Source organism: Mustela nivalis (assembly GCF_964662115.1).
Source record: "Mustela nivalis genome assembly, chromosome: 16".
Classification (NCBI taxonomy): domain Eukaryota; kingdom Metazoa; phylum Chordata; class Mammalia; order Carnivora; family Mustelidae; genus Mustela; species Mustela nivalis.
This window is the reverse complement of record NC_139035.1, coordinates 60,374,069-60,387,167: the sequence shown is the minus strand read 5'-3', so window position 1 is coordinate 60,387,167 and position 13,099 is coordinate 60,374,069. Positions and strand designations below refer to the sequence as shown.

General features: G+C 46.8%; 1 protein-coding gene across 5 annotated transcripts in view; it reads right to left on the bottom strand.

Annotated features, from left to right (window-relative positions):
• RXRG (retinoid X receptor gamma) overlaps positions 1 to 13,099 on the bottom strand; it is a 205,893-nt gene that overhangs the window by 43,657 nt on the left and 149,137 nt on the right. For all 5 annotated transcript variants that reach the window (XM_082702293.1, XM_082702290.1, XM_082702291.1 and 2 more), the window contains one exon: positions 4,666 to 4,771. The gene's annotated coding sequence lies outside the window, so the exon portion shown is untranslated. The remainder of the gene's footprint in view (positions 1 to 4,665; positions 4,772 to 13,099) is intronic.

Genomic DNA, 13,099 nt, shown 5'->3' with positions numbered 1-13,099 from the left:
GACCCAAACACACACACAGGCCAAGCGATCTATTTTCAGACCCAGCTCACTCTTGGGGAAGAGGCTCTAAATATACCCTCCAGTGACCTCGGGCGGCAGGTTATCATTGCTGGCGGCTGGGCGGGGTGGGACAGGCAGGGACGCCAGGAAACTCACCAGGACCCCAACGCAGTGCAAAGGCCCCACCACTTACAGGGCTAAATTTATATAAGGGCAAGTGTCCGTTATAGTGGACGGGGTTTGCTTGTACGAGCACCTGGCCATGGGCTCCGTAGGGCAACAAAACCTCTATCTTGTCCCCTCAGAAGAGCCACTGAGGGTCTAGGTGCCACAAAGGAGAGCAGAAGCAAAACTGAACTCATTCTGTTCTCGGGAATTCACATCAGAGGAAGGTCCCGCAACTGTATAAGCAACAGTAATGAAATTTCCCCTGTGCCTAACACCTGACCGTCTACAGCATGCTTTTATAGCTTATTTATAAGCAGGTATGAAATATTACTAAAAGCAAACCCAAGGGGGCTGCAGTGGGAAAGGATGTTGGATATTAGGACATGAGAATTTATCTCGCTGTCACGATTTTCTCTCTAACGGGGAAGGCCTTTTGAGTTAGTGTTCAGCCAAGACATAGTTCTCTTACTGCCAAAAGCCGAACCCTGTATAACTAACTCTATTTCCAGGCAGCTAATCCCAAAAGGCCAGAAAGCATTTAGTTCCAGAAGGCATTGAGCGAGAGCTGCATAAACCACCAGCATTTAGGTAACTGCCGAAGAGCAAAAATGATTAGAAATGGCTAAAGGCAGATGGAGAGTTGATCAGGGGCAGAGGTGGGGCATAAGGAAGGTCTTAAAGTCCATGTTTAGCAACGTCAGAGAGAGTTTGAGAGATCTCGGTACGTAGTGCATTAGAGTAGCCTCGGAAGCGATACCAGGCCCACTTTAGCTGGTACCAACCCTGGGACACCAAAGAGAAGGAGTGGAGGAAGTCGGGATAGGAGACATTTACCCCCGCAGCAGAGCGGCTCAGAGGTCCATACCATTTGCACGAGACTCAACCGGGAAGCTTGTTAAACCCAGAGACTTCTGGGGCCTGCCTCTGATTCAGAGTCTTTGGGGCTAGAGAGGGCCTCTGCATGAGGGTCTTTAACAAGCTCCCCAGGTAATTCCCATAGGCAGTGACATTTAAGAATCAGAGCTTTGTGGAATGGTATCTAGAGAAGACCAGATCTTACTGGAGTATGCACGCCAGGTTGCCGGGTTCGAGATTACTCATTGGCGCCTCCTGGTTACTCCATAAAGCCAACATTCATGTTGTGACATTAATGTCACAGCCCAAGCTCCTGAAGTCATGCTTAGTACAAGCAGTGGAGTCAAGCATAGGAAATTCTTTTGACTCTAAATGCTGTGTTCCCCCTACCACCTTTCACCTTGAAGATGCAATCCTTGAACTGTCCAAACCTCTGTCCCCAGCAAGCAGGAGGCCAAGGCTCTGGTCAGAGGAAGGTTCTGGAAAATGGGTGGAGGTCAGGGGTGAGGGAGGAGTGAGGTAGGAGAGAGGTGGTGTTTGCCTGTGGTTACGGTTTTGGAAGGGCTTAGCTGGGAGAAAGGAGGCCCAAGAGACGAGAAAGAGCTCAAAGCCTTCAGGATACAGAGGGCTGGCTGGAGAGGAACAGGCTGGCAAAAGGAACCCCAGAGGATGGCCAGTTAGAGCTGGGGCTTCAGGGACAGAAGGACGGTGGGGGAGGGGCAGATCTAGAAGCAGTTCCCTGGTGCAATGGCCCAGAGGGGAGAGGAAGGCTTTTCTGGCTGCCTGTGACGTCACCCTGGGCAGCTGTTAGCAGAAGCGTTATTTCTGGAATTGCCCAAACATCAGTGACTCTTAAGGGGGAATTTCAGACACATCAGCAGGCTGGGCACAGATATTTAAGGACTGGAGCCTTTGTGCCGCCTAATCAAAGCCTCCGTCTGAGGCCGATGCTGCCCCCTCCCCCCTCGGACCCACGCGGATGCGGCTGGTCTAGATCCTTCACAGGCTTGAGCCAGCCAAGACTGGAAGGGCTCTGAAATCAAAGGTGGAAAAGGCAGGGGTGGTGGAGAGGACATCCCAGCGGAAGAAAACAGTCCCCAAGGACTTCAGACCACCAAAAGCTAAAGCAGGAAGGGAGGAAATTCAGTTAATCTTCTCAGTAGCTCCGGAACGTCCATTACTTCCCAGCGGTTTGACGGGCAGGGGTACACCCTTTCTGTATTTCAGGGAAGGATCGGCCATGCTAGGTAATTTAAAAAAGCAATCACGATTAGGGCTAAAAATTCATCACCCCTTTTCTATTGGAAAGGAGGCAGAGGGCGGAGTTAGAAGTGCCATTTACGGATCAGTTTGGCCCTGGCAGCCCCGGAGGACCGTGGCAGGGGGGTGGAGGGGCAGGTCCCGCCTTCCCTCCCATCCATCCTGCGTATGGCCGACAGATCAATCTACTAACGCATGGCTCGGAGGGGACTCCCCAGACTGGATACTCCTCACGGCGGCTCCCTGCCCACGGAGCTATCTACCCTGGGCCCCCTTCCACTTTTCCAAACCTTCAGCCCTCCCCTTGACTCAGCACATGCTAGTCTCCAGAAAGGTGCACAGCGGGCTCTTCCCCAAACACACGGGCACACTCCTCCTCCTTTATTCTCTGCTTTCGCTCACGCTGCTTTGTCCTTCTGCAACACCATCCGTCCCACTATCCGTCCCCATTAGCTGAGTCCTAGCTGGTCCTTCTCTGGGCACCTGCATGCCCCCTCTTCCTGATGCTTCCAGCTAAGTCTCTCTCTTTCTCTCTCTCTCTCTCTCTCCTCCCCCTCCCCCACTTCTCCTGGCATGGCTGTCTGTATCTCCTTCTCTCTCCCAGCTCTTAAAACTCCCACCCCCCCACCTCCCAGTGTTGAGTACCTCCCTGTCGTGACCGACATCTACCTTAGCCTTGGGACCTCTGAGATTTCTCAACACGAAACACATCCACAGATGAATATCACTGAACTTCCTGCTACTAAAAACCCATCCTCCGTGCCCTTTGAAACTCATGCTCTTTTCTCAATGTCCACTGAGGGCTTGGCCTAATTGTGATGAGGCAGGGACCTCAGTTTCCTCGGGGGGGTGGGGGGCAGTGAGACATATCCTCCCACCTCTGTGGATCTTAGGAAGCTTTCCGTGCCACACACCGCCATCCCTGCCCCCTCCACGCTCTGGTTCTACCTCCACTCTCCCTGGCCAGCACACATCCCAATTACAATTCAACGGTTGTGTAACTGTTTGCTTAACTCCTGTCTCCTTCCGCAGACAGAACGCTCCATGAGGAGCAAGGCCCATATCTCTTTTATTCATCATTGAATCCTGGGTCATGGCTGGTAGGCAACCAATCGTTGGTGAATGGACGACTGGCTTTTATCACACTCTGTGCTAGATGATAGCTTTGCGGGTAGCGTGTGTTTCACCCATCCCGCACTGCCCAGGAATACAGGTGATACAGGGCACTCTTGTACCCCCCAACACTCCCATCATGCCATCCATCATGCCTAGCACCTGCTAGGAACTCAAAAGAAAAAAAAAGGGGGTGGGGGACAAGAAGAAACTGTTGAAGCTAATCCTTTCTGGGAAAATAGTCTCCAAAGCCAGTGATGGTGAGTCAGTAACGTCACATTTGATTCAGAAGAGCACACATTTAGTCCAATAAATCAACAAATGATTCTTGAGCCCCCAAAAGGCATAGAATGTTTCGTCTGTCTCTCTGTGTGCCTGTCTATCCATCTGTCGATGAAAGAGGGGTGGCCGTAGCTTTGCCATTGGTGCTGAATGTCTGTATGACCTTGAACAGTCAGATTGCCTGAACGTCAGCTCCCAGTTCCTTCAGCCTTTAAAATGAGCACAAAATTCTTAGTTCGCAGGGACACTGTGAGCATTGAAGGCAGGGATGTATTTGAAAGCCTTTTGTAAAATGTGAAGCATGATAACATGTATAATTATTACAAGTCCGTGATGAAAAGAAAAGGAGACAGGACTGTGCGTCCCAGTCACCCAGGAAGCAGTGAGGCACGATCCACGAGTGGGGTGTGAGGTCCAAGCTCTCTGAGCCTGTCTGTCCTGACCCCCTGACAGTGCCTAAGCCTCCCAGGACACAGGTTCATCATCTTGTCAAATGGGCTCTGAAGCGCCTGGCATCCTGGGAGGAGCGGGCTTACTAATAAAGAGATTGTCTTAATAACGTGAAGTACCGGGTGCTATGGTAACGGGCATTACATGATCTGGAGAAGAGGAGCAGCTTTTGATAAGAATAGGGAGCCTGCAGATGGGAAAAGGGGGGTGGGGATGCACAAGGGATGGGGGTGGAGGAAATGCAAACACGGATAGACGGATAGACAGACGCAGAGGAAGCACCAAAGGGCACGAGCAAACAGTACCGGGGATGCCTGCCTCTCCGGCCAGCCTCTCCTGGCTGCGCTCTGCTGGCTGGCGTGTATCCTGAGTATCTCCAGAGTGTCTGCAACTCTTGCAGTTGACGATGCCCCCTGGCTACTTAACCTGCTAGCCCCCCGCTGTTTTTTTAAAGCTAAAAGCATGTGCAAAAATCTGGGCAAAAGCAGTTCGTGAATTTACCAAAAAGCTAGAGACATGGGTTTTATTCATACTCACCGATGAACGACTTCAAGGAGAACTCTTACAACTCGGGTTGGCATGGCCTCTTGCTTGACGACGTTCTCCACGAGTCCTGCCGATGTGGAGAACCCGGGTCTGCACACTGCGAATGGAAGGGCAATGCCAACATTGATTTCCATACCATCAAGATTCGCTGCTCTCTTAACATATCGTCTGTCCCTCCGAGGACATGCCGCACAGCCCAGGAGGCTACCAGGGCAAGGAAAGCTCATTAGATGCAGCAAGAAAGGGGATTCATGCGTCACGAGTTCTCGCGTGCCGTGGATGCTAGACTGGGTGTCTTATCCGCATTGCCTTCTGCCACGGAGTTTTACTATCTTTGGTTTTGGGTGCAGCGGACCCCTGGCCAGCTGTGAGATCCTTGGCCTTTTTTTTTTTTTTAAGACAAGAACATCTGTTCACAGACATTTTTACGATTCTGTTGTGAAAAGAGCTTCCGTTTCCAATGGTCCCTAACTGTCTCCTCCTTAACCTTCATTCCCTTTTTCTTCCCTCCTGCTGGTTCATCAGTGTAAGGGAGGTCCTGCGATGATCATCAGGGTGAAGAGCCTGTTTCCTTCTGGGCTTTAGCTCCTCTTTTGGCTCACACTCCTTCTGTAAAATAGTAGTTGCCTCAAGGGCAAATTGAGTGGCTATTTTGGGGTTTATTGACTATGTCGATATTTCTACCATTGCCAGGACGAGACGAGTTGGATCTGAGGAAGAGGAGGGTTTATATTTGGAACTGGAGGGTTCCCTTCTACCAGGATGTGGGGTCCCCTGGAATGTCATAGCATGAATGGCTAAGAATATTCTTTTTCTGGGGATTTTTAAGGAAAACTAGGCTCTTCTCTTCCCCTGTTCATGTAAGATCAATGTTACTGCCTGCAGGAAAAAGGAGGGACCGTCTAAGTTTCCTTTAAATATTTTATGTGAACTCAAAGGAGCCTTGGACTTCTTCAAAAATATTCTTTAGACTGGAAGACAGCAGAATTCACAGAATGACTGACTCTAGGTCATGGAATTTTGAGGTGCTTTTTATTTTCTTCTGCAAAATTCCCAATATTTTATGAGTTCCCTATTACGTTTTCCTATTACTGATTACATTTACAAGGAGAAAGATAATTAAAATATTTTTAAAATTTTAACAAAATATTCTTTATTCCTCTGGATGTATTGTTTTCTGCCCTTGGTTCGTCAGTGGTCACAGCCTCTTCCCTTCATACATTTTATAAGGCACATAGTTGAGGAACAGCAAATCAAACAAACAAAAAATCCTGGAATCCTCACCTCCCTGGAAAAGTTGTAAGGTTGGAGCCAAAAACGAAGGTTTTCTGAGCATCCCCTTGGTGCAGCCCCTCGGGGGCCCAACCACCGGATCTCGTCCCGTGAATGACTCAAGCTCTTCCGCTATCCTTCCCTCCTCGCTCCTCCACTTCCGCCCGCCCGTGAGCATTTAATTACCATCTGCTTTTCATGTCCCTCAAAAGTCACTGAAAAGATGAGCTCTCAAGCTCCTTGGACCATGAAAACCCGTCTTGCTCCTCTTCTATCCTGCGGGTTTCCCATATGCCTTCCTAGAGCCCTGTGTGCCTCCGCTGAAATCAGAAGACCTGGGTTCAAATCCTGACTCGGCCGCTGACAGCCCATCAGGAAATACATTTACCTTCTCGGTGCTTTCATGCTCTCATCTGTGAAATGCGAACGGCGGTTGGGAATATGAGAGACTTGTGAAAAGATGAGAAAAACACGTGAAAACACAGGGCGTAGTAGGTACTCGTTAAACGTAAGAAAACATCTGTTCTTATCTCAAGAGGACTGTTCAAGCCTGGGGTTTATCAGCAGGCCCACGGGAGCCTTCTGCTCCTTCTCAGGTAGAACCTTCAGCAGTTTAACCCCAAGAGGTCAGGCTGACGGTGGCACGTCACACAAGTCACAACTGTTGACAGACGGTCTGGGATGCACTGCAGGCCAGGTGCTGAGCCGGCTCTCCCTGCCACGGAGCATTAGAGCGGCTCCCCTTCTAGGGCTTCGTATATTCCTGGAGGTTCAATAAGCATGGTTTGATTATCTCCCACATTCCAGCCACTGTGCCGGCCTAGGGGACAGAAAGAAGTATAGGAAATGGCTCCTGCCCTTCTCAAGGCATAATCTAGGGAATAATTTTGGTGCGGAAATCTGTATTATGCTACACTTCGCTTTAGCCCTTGCTCCTCTCTTCCCTTTCCCGAAGGTGCTAAGCAGCCTCCTCCCAACCCCCACCGCCATCAGTCTGCTCACCTTCCACTTGCTTCTCAGTCCACATAGTCTGCCTCCACGGCCACCACTCTGATAAGACCACTCCTTCCAAGGTCACCAAAAACCTCTTTGTTTCAGATTTGAATTAATACGCTTTAGCTACCTTTTCTTCGACAATGGGACAGCAGTCAACACCACCAACTGTTGTCTTCTCTCGTTAAGATTGATCCTTCGGCCTCCTGGGCACGATCCTCTCTAGACCCAAGGATTCTCAGGCCCTCGAGACCTCTATGCTTGGATGTCTCACAATCATCTCACACCTGCCATAATCCGACTAAACACGGGATCTTGCCTGCAAATTGCTTTTCTTCCAGGGTCTTCCACCCCCAGATGGCCTCTCTAGTCACCATGTTACTCAAGCCAGCAATGTAAGTCATCCATGACTCTTGGATGTGTGTCATGATACTTCCCCTCCTGCTCCTTTTACTTCATCCCCCACCCGACTCTGTCACTTCTTCTCTTCATCTTTACTTTTTTTTTTTTTAAGATTATTTATTTAACAGAGAAACAGCAAGAGAGGAACACAGCAGGGGAAGCGGGAGAGGGAGAAGCAGGCTCTCTGCTGAGCAGGGAGCCCAATGTGGAACTCGAACACAGGACCCTGGGATCATGACCTGAGCCAAAGGCAGATGCTTAAGAACTGAGCTGCCAGGCGCCCCTTCTCTTCACCTTTAACGTACCAAGCTCGGTCTCCATCTTTTTCAGCCTGGACTACTACAAAAACCTCCTTTTCCCCCCACTTCCACTGTTAGCCCTCCATTCCATTCCATTAGCCACACAATAGCCAGATTTTTTTAAAATGTGGATTTGATTGTATTACTCCTATGATTAAAATCCTTCAATGATATATAATTGAACTGAAAAGTAACTTCCTTTACCATAACTTGATCTTTAAGGTCCCATGACCTGGCCCCTGGCTACTTCTTTACACTAAACTCATATTCTTTGACCTCTGTCACTGTGTCATAGATGCCCAGCTGTCCTTCCAGTGCCTACAACATGCCACACCCTTTCTGCCCCAGGGTCTTTAACCACGCTATCCTTGCTGCTTGAAAGGCTCTCATGCCAACTCTATCAGGCAACTCCAACCGATTTTCCTGGACCCAGTATAAATGTCGCCTCATCAGCAAATCCGTTCCTAAAACTCCAATCTAAATTAAATCCCCCCACTACACTACTTCATAAATCCCGCTATTTCTCACCAAATCTTATCAAAATTTTACATTGATTTATCCCGTTATATATATGATATTTGTATCTCTAAGACTTTAACTAGCATGAGTGCAGACATTTGGTCTATGACCTTAATTGTCTTCCACTGAGGAGAGAGACCTGGTAAACAAACAGGCCTCCACATCCACAAAGGAAATTCATGCTGGCTTCAGAGATTAATAAACTTTCTCCTTCATTCAAAAAAATAGGAGTGGAATTCCAAAGACTACTAGGTATTTGAGAAAAATCAGCATCACAGAAGAATCTAGATGAAGAAATAAAATACCCCAGAGAAAACAAAACAGAAGAGACCTTTTAAATAATTCTAATTCCCGTGTTCAGAAAGATTCAGGGAGATAGTACACAAATAAAACAAAAAAAGTTACTGTAAAAATAAAACATCCAGACAGCAAGAGACTGGAAATGACAAACACAGCGGCTAAAGAGAAAAAGGTTAATAGAACAACTGGAGGACAAATTCAGAAAGACCTCCAGCCCATGTAAATCAGAAGGACAAAGAGATGGAAAATTTTTGACAAAAAGTTGAGACTTAAAGGATCAACTCAGTAAGTGGACCATCCTTTTAATGAGCATTCCCAAAAGTGAGAACAGAGAAAATGATAAAACAAAGGAAGAAGGACAATGCCTGGAGCTTACGAAAACCACAGATCAAACCCTCCACTCAAATATATCCCAGTAAGAGCTTCGAAACGTCAAAGATACATAAAAACCTAAACATTTAGAAAAAACAAAGCTGGTTATCTGTAAAGCAACATGTATCAGACTGTATGCAGAAGATCAGACATTTGACATCCACAGCAACCTTTTAATAGTGATTATTTGAAAGCTTTTCTGGGTGTCTCAGTCGGTTGAGCGTCTGCCTTTGGCTCAGGTCATGATCCTGGGGTCCTGGGATCATGCCCCCACCCCTATAGGCTCCCTGCTTGGCGGAGAGCCTGCTTCTCCCTCTCCCTCTGCCTGTAGCTTCCCCTGCTTGTGTGCGCTCTCTGTCTCTCTCTGTCAAATAAATAAATAAAAATCTTGTTAAAAAATAAAAAAGAAAGAAAGCATACTCTAGTCAAACAAAGAGAAATCTGAGAGTTGAGCATGGGGCTCAGAGAGAGTAAAAGTAACCTGGAAGTGAAATGAATTGATATCCTGTTGTGACAGTTCTCTAGGGGACCTAGAAAACAAGCAAGCACATTAAGAAAATAGGACAGACCCCTTTGAGAAGAGTGTCTTCAAGAGTCAAGGGTCCTCCCTCAAAATTCATGGCTCTGAAAGTAGTTACTATCAATACTTAATGGAAAAAACGCTCACAGGATCACTGGCAAGTAGTAATTGTGGAAAGGGAGCTGGGATGTTCTTTCACAGAAACAGAACACAGCTCAGGAGAGTGTGGATTTTGGAGTCAGGCCACCTGGGTTCAAGCCTTGCCTCTGCGACTCACCACATTGAGAAATTGCTTAGTCTCGCTGAATCTCAGCCCCTTGTGTCTGAAATTGCAATGATGGTTAGCCCTAGCTCATGGGGTTGTTTTGGAGATGGACCAAGGTAACATATACACAGTGCTTAGTGTTGTTCTTAGCACCTCATACATGCTCCATAAAATGATGCCCATCATTGTTTTATGGAGGCTGATTTTTTTCCCCCTGTTTTACAAGGTGCAGAGGAACTAAGTGGTATGTGCAAACAAGAACACGAAGCCCAGATCCAGTTCCTTCTCCAGGAGGCCACATGGAATTTCATGCTGCTTCTATGATTCGGGAAACCTGGAACAGCTTTGCTGCTTCCTGGATGCCCCCACCCATGCTAGGAGTGTTCATAACTTTCGTGTTTCAGCTGATTTTGATTTTTTATTTTGATTTTTTTTTTAAATCAAGGAAATTTCCTGTAACAAGAAATTGGAGTGAGAAGCAGGATGATCTAAAAAGAATAGCACTGGGGCACCTGGGGGACTCAGTTGGTTAAGGATCTGCCTTCAGCTCAGGTCATGATCCCAAGGTTCTGGGATCGAGCCCCACATCGGGCTCTCTGCTCAGTGGGGAGCCTGCTTCCTCCTCTCCCTCTGCCCACCTCTCTGCCTACTTGTATTCTCGCTCTATGTCAAATAAATAAATAAAATCTTTCAAAAAAAAAAAAGAATAGCATTGTTTGTGAATGAGAAGGAAAGGTAGTTAGGAATATCAGGGAAAATGAAATTACCAAAAAGTTTTATAAAAAAAAAAGTCTAAATATACAAAAATAAAAATGTGTCACTGTTCTGAGCATGGACAGAAGGTATGAAAACAGAATCCACCTGACATTGATTCTGGGAACATTCTCCTTTGAATGGGAAAGTCTTAACAAGATAGTGTTAAAAAGATAAACTGAGGTACATGAATTTTGTTTTCTAAGAGAGAGAGCGCACGCGCATCCACGAGTTGGGGTGGGGGAACATGGAAGGAAAGGGAAAGAGAGAATCTCAAACAGGTTCCACACCCAGCATGGAGCCCAACACAGGGCTCAATCTCACAACCCTAAGATCAGAACCTGAGCCGAAATGAAGAGTTGGATCCCCAACCAACTGACCCACCCAGGGCCCCCATTAAATTTTTGAAGAGTTTATTTGAGCAGACATCAGTTGGAATCCACCAGTGGCAAGCCTAAAATGCTTAGGGGCACCCAGTAGACAGGAACTAGAGGAGAGAGTTTTATAGAGCAGACATATACGCAAAACAAGGAAATTATTTCTTCTAAAGCTGAAGCAGTTGTCATATTTAGGAAAGCATAGTTGGCTGCTGTGATTGGTTGCACTCAAATTTTGCTTTCTTGGATAGAAGTACATTGATAGGAATTGACTCTGGTTTAGGTTTTAATTAGGCAGGCTACCAAGAATTACAGCTACCTCAGTCAAATGGCCTCCATGTTTAATTCCTTCGATAAGAGAATTACATCTTTAGGGGCACCTGGGTGGCTCAGTCGATTAGGCATCTACCATCAGCTCAGGGCATGATCCCAGGGTCCTGGGATCAAGCCCCGCATCGGGCTCCCTGCTCAATGGGGAGTCTGCTTCTCCCTCTGCCCCTCACCTTGTTCATACTTGCTCTCTCTCAAATAAATAAATAAAAATAAAATCTTTAAAAAAGAGAGAGAACAACATCTTTCTATGGGTCTAATCACACCACTTGGTTCTGGGGAGAATAATGATTAAATATTCATAACATAAATACTCGTTGATTTTTAATCTGTAAAATCAGCATCTACAGCAAACATATGAAACCTAATTATAGTTATGGAACAGAGTGTAAATATTTCAAATGAGCAATGGAAAAGCAAGAGAACAGCTGATAGACATCCAAATGTGCTGGGAGGTGAATTCCTCACTTTGCAAAATCAGAAAGTACTATCTGAAGTTGAGGTGTCAAGAAAGATCATCTTTTGGAAATACAAATTTAAATATATTATTTAACATTTGAAAAAATAAATAAAATTATGCTGGGGAAGAACAACAAAAAAGTAAAATTAGGAGGGTTACAGTTACTGCAAAGGAGTTACAGTCTTCCTCTCTTAAATCAATAAACCCTGTTTAAAATTGAAAAACCAAGAGCAAGGCATTAAAGCATTTTGATAGTTCAAGTCTGGAAATCACCTGCAGAAGAACCAGAGACTAGACAGAGGTGAGGGAAGGGAAAGGACATCTCTACTTTTCATTTGCTATTGTTCTTCACTGCTCGAGGATTTCTTCTTCTGTGCCTATGTTACTTCAGTTAATTGGTGAGGAAGAGCCATGCAAAGCTACTAAACAGAACTTCCGGGAGAAAGGGGTCCCCCACAGAGCGCTGAGGGGAGACACGTTGGAACCGAGTGGTCTCATGCATAACCAGTGACCTCTAGAGCCCTTCCAGAGTCCTCCCGATGGGAGCACCGCCCAGGCGTGTGCTTCCTACATCTGAAATACACACTTCCTGCAAATCTGAGCTGCTGGCTGGCATTACAGGAGAAGAAGACCTAAGGAGTTTCACCGGCCACAGGTAAAGAGAGACCCGCTGCCGAAATGGACCATAAGCTACACATTCTAAAGCAATGGTGGGCTGGGGGGAGGCCATGACTTGGGGGTGAACATAGGCTCTGGAACAAACGGCTTTATGTGGAGTGACACTTACTAGCTATGCGACTTCAGACAAGTGATGAAAATAATTAGACCCGTTCCCTGGAGTTTTGCGGGCTCAAGTGAGCTCATTTGCATTAAGATGAGCATTCTCTGTTCTTATTATAAAGACATGCAGATTCGAGCCGCAGGGAGAACCTAATGCCAGTGAGGAATGTGTTTGGAGATTCTGCTAGGTGATGCTGCCCTATAGGGCTTCCCTTTCCTAGAGAAACAGCTTGATTTTAGCCCTGGGATAGAGAATCACAATTTGGGGAACCAGAAACTATCAAGACTAACGGTACTAATAAATGTTAACATTTATCTGGGGGTGCCTGGGTGGCTCAGCGGGTTAAATGTCAAACTCCTAGTTTCAGCTCAGGTCTAGATCCTAGGGTTGTGAGTTCAAGCACTGCACTGGGCTCCATGCAAAGAGACTACAAGAAAGAAAGAGAGAAAGAGAGAGAGAAAGAAAGAAAGAAAATAAGTTAGTTAACATGTATCAAGCTGCATGTCTGCGGTGCACAGGAGCTGTGCAAAGTTACACACTTGTTCAAAGTTACTCACTTCTTCAATGTGAGGTGAGGGCCACTTTATTATTTCTGGATTTGTTTGTTTGTTTTAAGATTTATTTGTCAGAGAGAGAGTGCACACACAAGCAGGGGGAGCAGCAGGCAGAGGGAGAGGCAGGCTCCCCGCTGAGCAGGGAGCCCGATTTGGGACTCGATCCCAGGACCTGGGATCACGACCTGAGCCGAAGGCAGACCCTTATAGACTGAGCCACCCAGGCGC